At 37.0% G+C, this 14,934-nt stretch overlaps 1 non-coding gene across 1 annotated transcript; it reads left to right on the plus strand.

Moving 5' to 3' along the window:
* Positions 1-5,430: 5,430 nt before the first annotated feature.
* LOC120589104 (5S ribosomal RNA) lies at positions 5,431-5,549 on the plus strand. Its single transcript, XR_005649386.1, has one exon. It is a non-coding gene; the product is annotated as a 5S ribosomal RNA (ribosomal RNA).
* Positions 5,550-14,934: the final 9,385 nt, after the last annotated feature.

The following is a 14,934-nucleotide window of genomic DNA, read 5'->3' on the forward strand; positions in this document are numbered from 1 at the left end:
AGGGTGTGTCAAAAAGTAGATATCATGCCCAGCAAACTAGTGACACATGTGCTCTTTTTTTCTCCTACTCCAAAAAGCATGCCAAGATGGCAGATGAGTGGACTTCCAGAGTGACAGAGTGACGAGCTCAGTGAAAATCCTCCCCAGCAAAACAAAATAGGGAAAATGTTTTTGAGAAAGACAAAACCACAATCACTTAAAATCTCTGGAAATTGTCCTAAGGACATATAGCAAATGGAGAAATAGTCATTCAAGAAAATCTAGTGAATATAAGATCAGCCCAGTCTGACATTCGAACTATGTCCTCCCTAACCCCTCTGCCCCCATAGCTTCACGTTCTAGACGTGCTGCCTCCCTGAGCCCTCTACTCTGGGCAGATGTGGCCAAGGAGATGAAGATTCTCCCCTCACTCAACTCATGTCTGGGGCTATGGTTTTACCGTGGGAGGGACAGGCTCCGAGTATTTCTATCATCTCCAGCTCTTTACGGCAGAAGCTGTGTTCCAGGCAAGAGTGGCTGAGAGGACTAGGGCCTCCCCCTACTTATAGGAACTAAGCTCTACCGCAGACAGGGTTGGCCAAGAATCCAAGGGGCTCGATCTCCCCCGCCCAACTTTCAGATAGATTCTACCCTAGGAGAGGCAAGCCAAGAATACCAAGAACACCACTTCCTCCCTCAGGACTCACTTGTAGAGCAGGAGTATCATTCTCAGAAAAAGAGGGTCCTCACTCTCAGTTTCGGTGCAAAGGCACAACAGTTTACCCAGAGGAAAGGCAGGCCATAAGGATGAAGAGCTCCAGGTCTACGGCTATCCCACCCTAAAGGCACTGGATCTCCTACAATCTCAGAAGTTAAGCTCGGAAGCTAAGCAGTGTAGGGCCTGGTTAGTACTTGGATGGGGGACTACCTGGTGCTGTAGGCTTGAAAATAAATAAATTATAAATAAAAACTAACCACATTAAAAAAAAAAAAAGATGAAGAGCTCCAGGGCTCTGCCTGAGGAGAACCGATTTTATTTGGAACAGAGCCTGGAGGATTGCATGCCTAGGAATGTTGTCAAAACAGTGGAGATATTGGTGGAGAGCAATGGAGGAGGCTGGTAGTTCTGTGAAGCAAGTGGGACAGCAGAGGAGCTAGAAGTTAATAGAACCAGGGAAAGAGCCAAGAAGAACTGTCCTGGGTTCACAGTCAATCCTGGGGGTGTTCTAGGCTGCACCCGTTCACAAGTAGAGCAAGACATAGGACGGAAACCTCACAGGCATAGCAAACACTGAACAGTAAGCTCCTCCCATTCAGGGGCTACTCTTAGGAAGCCAGGCTGCTAACTAACATCACTCGTTCCTAGCAGTCTGAGAGTCTGTGCATGTCCAAGACTGAGCCTTCTCAGGAATGATGAGAAGAAATGGCAAGCTGTAAGTTCCTGGCTGAATGCAGAGCCAAAAAAAGGTAAATTCTCTGAACTGTGATAGCAACCTACGAGGTGCATGCATATCCCACGGTAAAAGTTAAAAATGCACTGATGAAGGAGACTTAAGCACAACTTTTGGCTAATAAGTGACTTATACAGAACCAGGGGTAACAGCTAGGCTAAAAGATAAAAACAAGGGGGAAAAGCTGAACAAGGAATCAAAGAGTCCCAATAAAGGAAGTTACATAGGTAATGAGAGAAACTAGGTAATTGTATATGTCTTCTCTTCCTGACTGATTTAAAACAATTACATAAAGCAGTATGTATATAAGATGTATCATTGGTCCTAGAAATGTAATACATTGGACAATAAGAACAGAAATGGGGGCGGGGGCGGGTAGAATTAAGCTGCTCTGGAGTAAGGAGATGATGCCAGATGGTAATTGAGATCCAAAGGAAGAAATGAAGTGAGCTGAAAGGGTAAATAAGAAGGCTATTACATACAACAGCTGTTATAGTACATACTTCCTCTTCCTTCTCCTCTCAGCTTTTAAAAAAGATGTTGCATAAGGCAATAATTATAACAATGTATGGTTTTGTAATATGTAGATGCCATATGTATAACAATAGCACAAAAAAAGGGTGGAGGGAATAGAGTTATATAGGAGTAAAGTTTCTGTATTTCACTGGAATTAAGTATAAATCTGAAGTAGATTCTAGTAAGCTATGATGTATATTGCAAGACCTAGAACACCCCTTTAGAAAATAATTCAAAAATATACTTGAGAAATCATTAAAGGATTTAATGCTACACTAGAAAATACCCACTTAATATAAAAGTAGACAGTGAGGGAGAAATAGAGGAACGAAAAGCACAAGACATAGAGAACAAAAAATATGGCAGATGTAAACCTAACCATATCATTAATAACATTAAACGTGAATAGGTTAAGCAGTTCAACAGATAGAGATTGTGTGATTGGAATAAAAAATTATGTTCTCTATAAGAAACAGATTTTAATTTAAAGATACAAAAAAAATAGGTGGCAAGTAATGGAATGGACAAGGATATGCCAGGCCAAAAAAAAAAAAAAAAATCAACCATAATAGAGCTGGAGTGGCTGTACTCATATCAGATTATCAGACAAAATAGACATTAAAGCAAAAAATGTGGCTAGAGGTAAAGAGAGACATTTCATTATGGGAAAGGGTCAATTCATCAGGAAGGAAAGGAAATCTGAGACATGCATGCACAAAAATATAAAGATTCAACAACACAGTACTAAATCACCAATAGGTCAGGGAAGAAAACACAAGGGAAATTAGAAAATATGAGGGAAGTGCAAATCAAAACCTCAGCGAGATACCACTATCATAGACAGTATCGAGTGTTGACAAGGATGTGGAGAAATCGGAACTCTCGTATATTGCCGGTAAAATGATAAAGACAATTTGGCAAACAGTTTGGCAGTTCCTCAAAATGTTAAACAGAGTTACCTATAGCTGGGCAATTCCACGCCTCCACTCCAAGTTTATACTCAAGAGAAATAAAAGCACATATCCATACAAAAACTTTGAACAAATGTTTACGGCAGCACGATTTATAATATCCAAAAAGTGGAAACAACCCAAATATGATTCTGCTGATGAATGGATAACTAAAATATGGCATATTCATACAATAGAATGTTATCTGGCAATAAAAAACAAAGTACTGATGCATGCTATCACTTAGAAGAAACTTAAAAGCATAATTCAAAGTAAAAGGAGCCAGTCACGGAAGACCACATATGTATGGTTCCATCTATGCGAAATGTTCAGAGTAGGCAAATAAATAGTAGTTTCTTAGGGCTGGAGGGAGGTGGGATAGGGATTGACTGATAAGGGGTACAGGACTTCTTTTAGGGGAGTGTATTGGTCAAGTTTCTCTAGAGTAACAGAACCAATAGCATACATCAGAAAGAGATTTATTACAAGAAATTGGCTCATTGATTCTGGAGGCTGGCAAGTCCAAAATCTGAAGAGCTGATGGCCTCCTTTGAAAGCTATTTAGTAGGAGAATTCTCTCTTATCTGGGGGAAAGGTCAGCCTTTAGTCTGTTCAAGTCTTCAACTGATTGGATGAGGCCCACTCGTGGAAGACAATTGTCTGCCAAAGCTGAGGGCACAGGCGTCTATGAGAAAGCTTCAAAGAACAAAGACAGAGTGACAGAGCCAAATTGAGAATGGAGTGATGAGTCTCTCAAGTGAAGATACAAAACTGATATTGCAAGACTTAGAACACAATATAAAAGAAAATATTGGGGGGCAATGAGTTGTTAGGCTGCTGTCCAGTGACATGGGAGAATCTGAGGACATGAAAGGGTACAGAGCCAGCAGCCTATACCCTGATAATAGCCTTCTACAACATGTGCCTACTGCATGCAGGTCAAATTCCTTGGTCAGTTGGCATAAGTCTAACAACTCTATTCCCTCTACAGGTGAACTTGACCCACCTACCCTGAGCTCCACCTATTACTAGAGATAATTTGAAGGGATCCCTGCATTTGCACCAAAAATACCCGGTTGAAGGATGCACCCCTTCCCTAGAAATTCATTCAGTTATTGGATATTCATTATATGCTGAGTGCTGTTTGGGCACTGGAGATTCAGTACTAGATAAGGCAGACCAGGCCTCTGCTGACAGCTGACTTTCTCTTGGTCAGAGACCACAATATTCACTACTCACACTGGGTTACTCGCCCCTAGCCCTGTGCCCTGCTCTTATGCACTCCTGGCCATGCACTTTGACCCACACTGTTCAGAGGGGTTCCTCTTCATTAAATTTTCTTTACCAGCTAAATACAGACCTGCTTCCAGATCCAGCTCAAATGCTATTCTTTTCTTGCAGAATCTCTCAGGCAAAATTAATTTCCCTCTTTCTTGTACCAGTTAGCACTTCTGTGGTCATCATGGCATTTCTGCCATTCTGGCTCACAGTTTAAGTTATTTATACACCTATCTCATCTTTAGGAACTTGAATTCCTTGGGAATAGGAAATGAGTCCAATTCCTCCTCTGCCTACGACCTATCACTGAACCTTCATAATATGCACTAACTTTAATGCATATTAGTTAAGCCGAACTAAATTCACCCTGGGCTAGGGAGGGAGAAATGAGGAGGACATTCACCTTTTCCCTTACTCCGAGCTTCCACATCCAAGCATATCATAATGAGTCTCTCATTATTCCATTTCCTAGAGTAAAATTGAAATGGTGATGTGCATGTAAAGACTTTAGCCCAGTTGCCTTCTTACAAATCCAAATTGTCGCCAGCTGATTGACAAGCCAGTTATTTATTCAGTCTTGGCATGTGATCAGTATTGTCCAGCTAGAAAGAAGGCATAATGAAATACTTCTAAGTGCTTTGAACTGGCAAAACTGTGTTTATACAATTACATGAAAACCAGCTAATGTGGTAGCATCGGTGAAGTTTAATGATGCTGGGGTCAGGAAATTATAGTTCTTTCGTTACATGTTTCACTGCAGACTGGTTTCCATTTCATCAGAAAAGAATCTTGATTTGGAGGTATTCCTTCACGCATGAGGGGCTTGCTATAAATAAGGGGCTAAGGAAACAAATTCTTAAATGAATTTAATTTTTTCCTGAGAGATGCAGATGAAGAAGTAGATGCTGTCAGTGGCTGAGCTGCACCAGAAAATTCTCCTACTTTGGAATGCAGGCGGCAGCAACATGAAGAATAATAAGATATGTCCTCTCATGTGTCCAGGCTTCTCTCTCCACCGGTTCTGCCATTCCCATTGACCCTCCAAGACTCCAAGGACATGGGCCAGAGATCCAGCTAATGCAGTACTAGAAAGAGCGCTGAGCTTGCAATCAGAAGACCTTGGTAAAGACCCAGATAGCCATAACTAGCCATGGGATCTTGTGCATGTCACCAGACTTCTTTAGGCCTCGGATTGCTCATCTTTATACTCAGTGATTGCTTAAGGTCCCTTCCACGGTTTAAATTAAATCTATGCTGTCTACAGCCATGCCACCCTGAATATGCCCGATCCCATCTGATCTTGGGAGCTAAGCAGGGTTGAGCCTGGTTAGTACTTGGATGGGAGACCACCTAGGAAGACCAGGTGCTGTAGGCGTTAAAAGTTTTTAAAAATTAAATTAATTAATTAATTAATTAATTAATTGAATCTATGCCAGTTTGTAAGGCTATTGTCCCACATCTACAAAATTATTGGAGCTGACCCATGAATATTAGGGTCATTTTTCTAATTGCAGTGATCCACAAACATGATCTGACCTCATTCTCCTTGTGACTAATCCTGCATCTGTCACACAGTAGCCTCAGGCAATGGGATTTGGCTGGGGCTGTGATACTTTTCCTCTTATTCAGACACGGTATTAGGGGAACAGCCTCTGGAACTGCTGTCTCTTAGCTGCAGAGCCACACAGACAGTTAATAAACCGACGCACATGGTCACCAGTGTCAAGGATTTTATCACAGCGTTATTTTTAAACTAAGTGAAAATAACCAAATGCTCAAGTTCTTACGCGGACAGGTCCGATGAGTGACACATTTTCTGTGCAAGGCGATCCCTTGTAAAAATGAGGAGGACATGCAACACGGCTCAAGGGAAATAGTAAATCTGATTTTGCCAGAGATGTTCATGTGCTGGGGCGCCTCTGGAACATTGCTCTTGAAACCTTGTTTTTAAAACATGAACTGACCAGACTATAAGGTGAGGCATTTCTAAAGCCAAACTCCCCAGATGAACTCTAAAATGGAATTGCGTTTCATTATTAGGATTGTAGAATGAAGATGCTAGGAGGGAATCATGTCAATAAACCACCTTATTTTCGATGTCTTGTGCCATACAGGCCCATGAATGTTTCCAAACAATGTGCCTTTCAAGTTTGCCTCTGTGGTCATGTGCTGGGCCTTGGCAGCGGGAGTGGGACCGTGCTGGGAAGCAGTTAGGGATAGCTATCGAAAGCTGTCAGCGTGTCCGGATTTAATCTCACTCTCAGGTTCTATCCCAACGTCATAGAGATACGGTCAAAGATATATGTATAAGGATGTTTCTAACAAAAATTTAAAGTAACAAAGAGAATGATTCGGTAAATTGAAAGTATATGACAGGAAATGTCACTAATGATGCTCTGAAGAATGTCTTATAGTAATACGCAAAATCTTTTGCTGCGATTCTAAGTGCAAAAGTGAGGTTGCAAGTTTTATATATAATTTATTTTCAGCACCTGTGAAGACAAACGCACGGAAGGAGAGCGCCACTGAGGCGCCCCGCTCTGCAGAGAGCACACCCAAGGCAGGAAAGCCGGTGCTTCTGCTTCCGGGGTGCAGGCTGAGCTCCTCTCACACATAGCTCTCCCAAATGCAGCTTAATAGCAAGTTTCTCAAGATGAGATGAAGGTCACCATTCTCAAACGCAAACTTTCCAACTTTTCCATAAAGGGCTTACATATGAAAAAAAGAATTCTATATGGTCAACTAGGAAGAAAAATGAACATTTCTTACATGAATACTTTACTGTACAAGATCTGCTCTAAGACCTGTGGCTGCGGCTTTTCAAGATTTATGGTAAGAAGGTATTTCATCTCAGTTTAAGAGTGTTTACACTGTTTGGTTCTTAATATTACAAAAAAAAAAATTGCTAACAGATTACTTTAGATTTGGGAGGGCAGGTCATTTTTTTCCCCCTCCTCCTTTATACTTCACTCTACTTTCCAAATTACCCCAAATAAACTTCACCTTAAAATTAAAAAAAAAAAACAAAAACAACCGATACGTGTCCCTTAGATGATCCCTTACTTGAGACTACCTTGTCTCCCTGTTCATTACTGCCATTTCTTTCTCCCAGCAGACACACTGCAAAGGAGAAAATCAAAGCCACAGAATTCACCTCTGCTGGTGATGATGGCGAATGTCACTGATAGCAACAGCACAATTTGCCCTTGCAGAGACTCTTCCAAATGTGGGCATGGGAGGAAGAAAAGGACCAATATCCACAAGATTGGAAATGCCAATAAAGCTGACCATGTTGAGTACAGCCGTTACTGTGGTGCAGTGACCGTGTTTAATGACTCTGTTTTATAAGTGCATAATGTGGTTTATCCAAGCCTGTGATCATAAAATGTTATAAAGGGCTTCTATATTAGTAAAATAGTAATGCCACTTACCAAATGCTTTCTGGATGAAGGTCAAAAAGATGATCTCAGTATTCCCTGCGTGGAAGTTCAGCTGCTTATAGACCAAAAGCCAAACAGAATGGCATGAACTTCATTTTCTGTACCTATGAACATTGCACTTTATCACCTGAGTCAGAGTTGAAATGTACCAGGGAACTTAACTGTTTAAAAAACATCCATGGAGTAGGTAATTTTGCAGTAGCATACTTACTTTCTAATATGTATTTTATATAAATTTGACATTTTGCATATTAGGTGTTAGGGGTCGTATCTGCAATATTTAATAATTCTGTATTGGTGAGAGTCAGTACATCACTACATCATTTTTTTCTTCAACAAATATGTATGTTTAAGGAACATGAGAATAGCATATTGAGGGGAAAATCTGGAGTCAAATTTATGCAGGTGAAATTATTTATAAAATTCTCTTTTAATCTGGTGAATTTTACTACCCATTCACCTTCTTCTTTCCCTCTCCTTGTCTTGCAGCTGACTGGATTTATCTTCCTCTATATATGATGAATGTCCATCCAGGAACTGGAAAAAAGAGAAAAAGAAGTTGCTTAGGAATAACGTTGAGCACGCCATTAGTGAGAATATTTCCCCCACAGTGCTTCATTTGGGCTCCAGATGAGTTGCAGATATTAATTTAGGGCCTCTGTTGGTGCATTCATTCAGGGCTTCAGGGGTTCTTATCCTTTTTTCAAAATGTTTATCTTGCATGTAAGAACTAGCCTAGTGGACATGAGCTAATGTTTTCTATGTTCAATGCAATGATGAAGTGGAAATCATTATACCTAGTTTACAGATAGGAAAACCAGGACAATATAAGTAGAAAGCTTTATTTTTTAATGGCCATTTATTCTTTAGAAATATCGACAAAATGGTCCTGGGGAAACATATTTTATTGTTTGGGGATGAGGAGGAGTTAGATTTTTTTTTTTTCATAGAATACGCCTAAAAAAATTCCAAAGGGAAATAAGGAGAGTCAGTGTAAAAACTGAAATTAAGCAAACACTAAGAAAACAGAGTGAATATTTACTTGATATCAGAATAGGTAGGATTTTTCTCATAAGAACCATGAAGGGAATCACCACATTTGATTTTTGGCATCTTTTAAAAGTTCTGTCCATCTAAAAATACCATAGGCAAAATAAGGAAGTAAAAAGCAAATTTAAAGAAATGTTTGCAACATACACAAATGAAGAAATGGCATACTATAAAAAGAAATCTTAAAAGTTCATTAAATTTAGCAAAATGATCAATGAACCTGGAAAATTCACACAAGAAGAAATAATAAGTAATAAGAAGTAAGTACACATATAAAATGTTGGATGGCATTATTAATGAAATGCATGTTAGAACAATCTTATGATTGTACATATGAAACTAGCAAAGATTTTTAAAGATGCAAAATTCCTGTTAATGACTTTAGAGAAGTGGTTATACACCTGTACTGTATAAAGTACAAGACAGGACAGCTGACCTGGTAGGCAATTGGTAGTGAGTATTAGGACCTTGAAGGTACCTGTTGTCTTCTCTTCTGCTCCACTTGGATTTATATCTTTTTGATTTTACAATTTTATTGAGGTAGAATTGAAATATGATAAAATGCACATATTTAAAGTACACAATTTGATAAGTTTAACACACATATACATCCATGAAGCTATCATCGCAATCAAGAATATGACCTCCAAATGTTTCTTGTGTCCCTTTATGATCTATTCATCTTTTTACCTCCATCCCCAAGTAACCACTTTTGTGCTTTCTGTCACTATAGATTAATTTATATTTTTTAGCATTTTATAAATTAAATAATACAGTAGATCCTCTTATCTTTGGTCTCTATTGTTTTTACTCAGCATAATTATAGCGAGGTTTATCCATGTTGTTGGATGTATATAATGAGTTTCTGTTTATTGCTGAGTAGTATTCCATGGGATGGGTGTCCTGTCAATTGGCATAAAATTGCCAACTATCTTTTTCCTGACATTTATTCTAAGGAAATAATCAGAGATGTGTTCAAAGATTTATGTATAAAGACACACATTACAGCATTATTTACATTATCAAAAAATTAGAAGGTATCTGTATGTCCAACAATAAGAGATAAATTAAGCAATTATATTCAATCTACTCAAAGAAAATGCAGCATTTTAAAACTACATTTTAAAATAATTTTTATCAACAAGGAAAGCCTTTATATGTAATGTTACCTTTTTAAAAGAAATAAAAAATTTATTATCAGAAAGTTTGTAAAAATAAAATCGTAAAAGTACTAGAAGAAAGCAAGAGTAAATTCTATTATAACAAGTATGTGAAGAAAGGTTCTCTAAGACTCAAAATCTAGAAGCAAAAAAAAGAATAAAGAAAAGATTGATAAAGGTAAAAATCTTTTCCCAAAAAAATGAACAAAATCAAAATATACCTGATAAACTGAGAGAAAATATTTTCAACATTTATCAGATAAAAGGATAATGTCCCTAACATATATTTAAAAACAACAACAACAACAAAAAACCTTTAAAATTAAGTGAAGAAAGACCAAAAACTAGATAGAAAAAAAAGAATAAAAGATACTAAGGAAGAATTCATAAAAACAACAACAACAACACAAAAATAGCCTAAACATGTGAAAAATGTTCAACCCCACTTGTAATTGGAGAAATGCAAATTATAACTTCCCCAAGATTCCCTTTCTAACTTATCAGATTGGTTAAAATTAAAAAGTAGGACAATATTCTGTTAGAGAAATTGTGAGAAATAAGCATTCTCATATATTGCTGGTGGGAATGGAAACTGATACAATACTTTTGGAGGAGATTTTGGCAATAAATGATAACTACATATCTATTTTAAACTACCTTTTGGCCCAACAATTCCCCTTCTAAGAATTTACCCTGAAGATACAACTTCAGCAAACAAAAAAATATATAAGTACAAGGTTATCCATTGAATATCTATTGTAATTTCAAAATATTGCAAATAACCTAAGAACCTACACAAGAGAGAGATTGAATAAATGCGATATATCTACACAATGGAATATTATACAGCTATAAAAAGAAATGAAGTAGGTCAGTATAAACTGATATGGAGTGATTTTCGGGATATATTATTAAATGAAAAAAGCAATGTACAAAGGAGTATCCATTTTGTACCACCTTTTGTGTAACAAAGAAGTGGAGAAATAAGAAAATATACACATATCTGCTTATTTATGCAAAAAGAATCATAGGAAGGGTAGACCACAAGTAAATGGGTTTGGTCACCTTCAGGGTAGGTAGATGGGAAAAGACTACAAGAGTTGAGCTGAATGACACTTTCTTAAGTAAACTTTTTGTATAGTTTTGTCTTTAAAAAACATATTTATGTTTCACATACTTAAAAATAAATGAACACATTAATTAATTAATAGAATTAATGAGTATGTGGGATAAAAATTGCAAATAGGACATGAAAAGAAACAAATATATGTTACTAATAGTATTTTAAGTGCCAACCATAGACAAAGGGACCACAGGGAAACAATCAAGTTATTTTTGAACGCGATAACTTGATTTTATACCCTTAGGCAAAAAAAAAAACCCCAAAACTATAGGCAATTACTGTAGTTAGTGAGTTTGTTTTTCACAGAATTTTCAGAATTGTTAGCAATTTCGAAACTACTTTATGGCTACTCTTAGATTGCGCAAAAAAATGTGATCTAGATTTTTCATTATATGAGGAGAGAATTACAAATACATGAAGGGAGAAGCTAGAATGCACCCTGTGGTGTTGTATTGGGATTGGAAGTATCAATATAAACACATGGTTTTTAAATATATAGATATAGAAGTCAATATGAATCTCAGGACACACACATAAATTCCTGGTTCTGTTTATTGAGAGTGCTTAAAAGCAATGATATCCTAGTAGCAATGAACACATTAAGTGTCCAGATACAGTTTTTAAAATACCATGCTCCACTAAAAGGAACTAGAGTTCCTTGGAGAATTGGCTGATTCCAGGGCTGGAGCATCTTGCTGTGCAATTATATAAGGATGTGCTCAAAGGATGATGGGAACATATCCAAAAGACACAGAAGACAGATTGATGGGGCTCCTACTCACCAAATCTGGGACAATTTGAACATCAAAACAGATAAAGAGCAATAGCTTATAACTCACACTAAAGTGAGAATCCATGAGTATCAATACTAATATAAATAAGTGCATGACAAATGAGGAAGAAAAGCACTTCTTCTTATAGTAGAATGTAAACCATAAATGAGAAATGATGAAATTGAAAAATCATCATTTAGTAACCATCATACTAATAATTGATTCAGGCAAAAATCATCAAGGATAATAAAAATAATAGGTGAAAATTGGAAGAGTCATAGGATATTTACATAGTATTAATGTTAACTTCCCACAAGATAGTTTTTAATTACAAAGGATAAAATAGTATCATTTACAGTTGGCAGAAACCACGTTAACCAACTGGTCAAAGTTAACACCACCAGTAATGCATCAAAACCATGGCATGTGCTCTTGATATAACACCCTAAGAACACTGCCTGCTGAAGATGTGCAACACGAGTTTAAATATTAAGAAACATCGACAAACTCAAAACTCTGTTACAAGAGAATTGACTCATACTCTTCGGAAATGTCCAAGCCAGGCAAGAAAGGCTGAAGAGCTACCCGGATTAAAGGATACCAAAGAGACTAAATGCCATATGTCATGTTGGATTGGATCCTGGACCAAAATTGTTTTTCTTTTGCTAAAAGGGCAATAAGGAGACAATTGGTGAAATTAAATAAATTCTGTAGATTGACTAAAATAGTAGTATCATCATTAATTTTCTGATTTTGTTGTCTAGTATGAATAAGACTGGTCTTGTTTTTAGGGAACACATGCAGAAGTATTTAGAGGCAAGGGGGCATCAGTTTGCAATGTACCTTCAGATCGTTCAGAAATAAATAATATACATATGAGAGAGGGGGCACAAAAGAGCAAATGTGATACAATGTTAATATTTAAGTAATCAGGATAAAGAGCATATTGTAATTCCCTATACTATTTTTGCAACTTTTCTGTAAACCTGAGACTATTTGAAAGTAAATGGTAAAGATAGTAGGAGAAAAAAGAAAAAAACTTCCTTTCTATAGATAGATAAATAATGGAATATTATTTAGCCTTAAACGAGAAGAAAATCCTGTCATTTGTGACAACATGGATGGACCATGAGGGCATTATGCTAAGTGAAATAAGTCAGACTGAGAAAGACAAATACTGTTTGTTCTCAGTTATATGTGGAATCCAAAAAAAAAAAAAAATGCACTTATCGAAACAGAGTAAAATAGTGGTTGCCAAAGGCTGGGGAACGGAAGAAATGGGGAGATGCTGGTCAAATGGCACAAACTTCCGGTCATAAGGTAAATAAGTTCTTGGGATCTAATGTACAGCATGGTGATGATAATTAAAAATACTGTACTGTATACGTGGAAGTTGCTAAGAGAATGGATCTTAAATGTTCTCACAACAACAACAACAAAAGAGGTAATTATGTGAGGTGAAGGATTTGTTAATCTAATTTGGTAAACATTTTGCAATATATATTGTATCAAATCATCATGTTACATACCTTAAACTTACACAATGTTGTGTCAATTATATCTCAATAAAGCTAGAGAGAAATAAAAAATTAAATTACTCTTTATGCTTTTATATTTTACACATATTCAACAATGAGCATGTATTTATTTGCATAATATCCATATATTTAAAATTTTAAAAGCACTAGCAAGGCCTGTGTGTGGCCCTTGATCTGTCGTGATGACACTGTCAGTATCAATTGTCTTGTCCATATCACTACTCTCCTCATGCATGGTAACACCCATCTGGGCTCTACCAGCAGCTGTGGCAGTGCCAAAATAGTTCTGAATGAGATCATGACAGTAAGACAGCTGTAGTCTCAAATGACTTAGAGTGTCTCATGCTTTTCCCCTGAGACGATGAGTATATCATAGGACAGAAGGAATTCTAATAATGGCAATGTGCATACTCTGGTGAGGAAACACCCTGTCATTTTCAGGAAAGAGGTCCAGAATGATGAACTTGCATCTTGGGTGCCTTGGAAAAGTATTTTTTTTTCCTCTTTAGTTATAATTCTTAAAATGAATTTTGAAACAGCACTTCTCACAGTGTTGGGCATAAATAATAGAGAGCCAATAAAAAACTAGTCTGATCAGCTAATCGAAAAATAAATAAAAAAGGTGTGAGTGTCTGGTGTGAGCAGAAAACTCTGTAGTTCAGGTTTTGAAGTTTGGATTTTGCAATGAGTTTTAGTTTCTTTGACCAATTTGTTTCAGAGCTTTCCAGTTTCTGCCACTTGGAAGTGACTTCAGTGGGTCACTGTGTTTTCCTCTGGCATCAGCTAGGACGTGTTAGCAAGTCAGGATCTCAGAGGGTAACCTGTACTCCTAGATTCTCCAAAACTTCCAGAAGGGCTTTCATAACTTGAAGACAGCAGACATCCTAAATTTTATATCACTCATAACTCAGACCTAACTGATCAAGCTCTTCATATCACAAAGCTGGGTCTTTAGTTTATGATTTTGGAGAGAGAATCATATCTATTTATTCTAGATTTTTCTCATTCCCTTCTGTCACTATGAGAGATCATTTTCTGTATTCTCAAAGGCTGCCACCACTCAAATATGGAGAAAAATACTTACCCCCTCATTAGAGGAATGAGACATGGAGTTTCTACTAATCCAGTTTCTGAGCAACCTCTCTGTTTGGCTCAGACAACACAAGATATACTCTTGCATTAAATGGCATGCTCTTTGGGAAAATTCAATCAATTTTCTGATATTTACAGAATACCTAAGAAAGCAGGATAAAAGCCTTTAAAACTAAACCTTGAGAATTTTAAATTTACTTCCCAAATATTAAAAATGGAACGTAGCATAGTAAATCTTTATTATTCTGTATTGAAATCTGGCATTATGTTTTGTCTCCTTCCAGAAAATAAACTTAAATCACGATGTAAAATTAAATGGAAAAATATAACGAGATGGGTAAATGGCTTTAAGAACTCAGAATTCAAGTGTGTCTGTGCTGTTGGCATCATCATTACTTCTGTCATGGGTATTAATAATTCCATCGTCTTTTAACAAGTGTTTTATATTCACTTAATCCTCACAATAACCTTATAAAGTAGATACTTTTATATCCTTTTCACGGGTAAATAGACAGGCACCAAGAGTCAATTGTCCAAGGTACACAGTTAATAAATGGCAGAGCACAGATTCAAAGTCTCTGTCC

Source organism: Pteropus medius, unplaced genomic scaffold, assembly GCF_902729225.1.
Source record: "Pteropus medius unplaced genomic scaffold, Ma_sr-lr_union100, whole genome shotgun sequence".
NCBI classification, from domain to species: Eukaryota; Metazoa; Chordata; class Mammalia; order Chiroptera; family Pteropodidae; genus Pteropus; species Pteropus medius.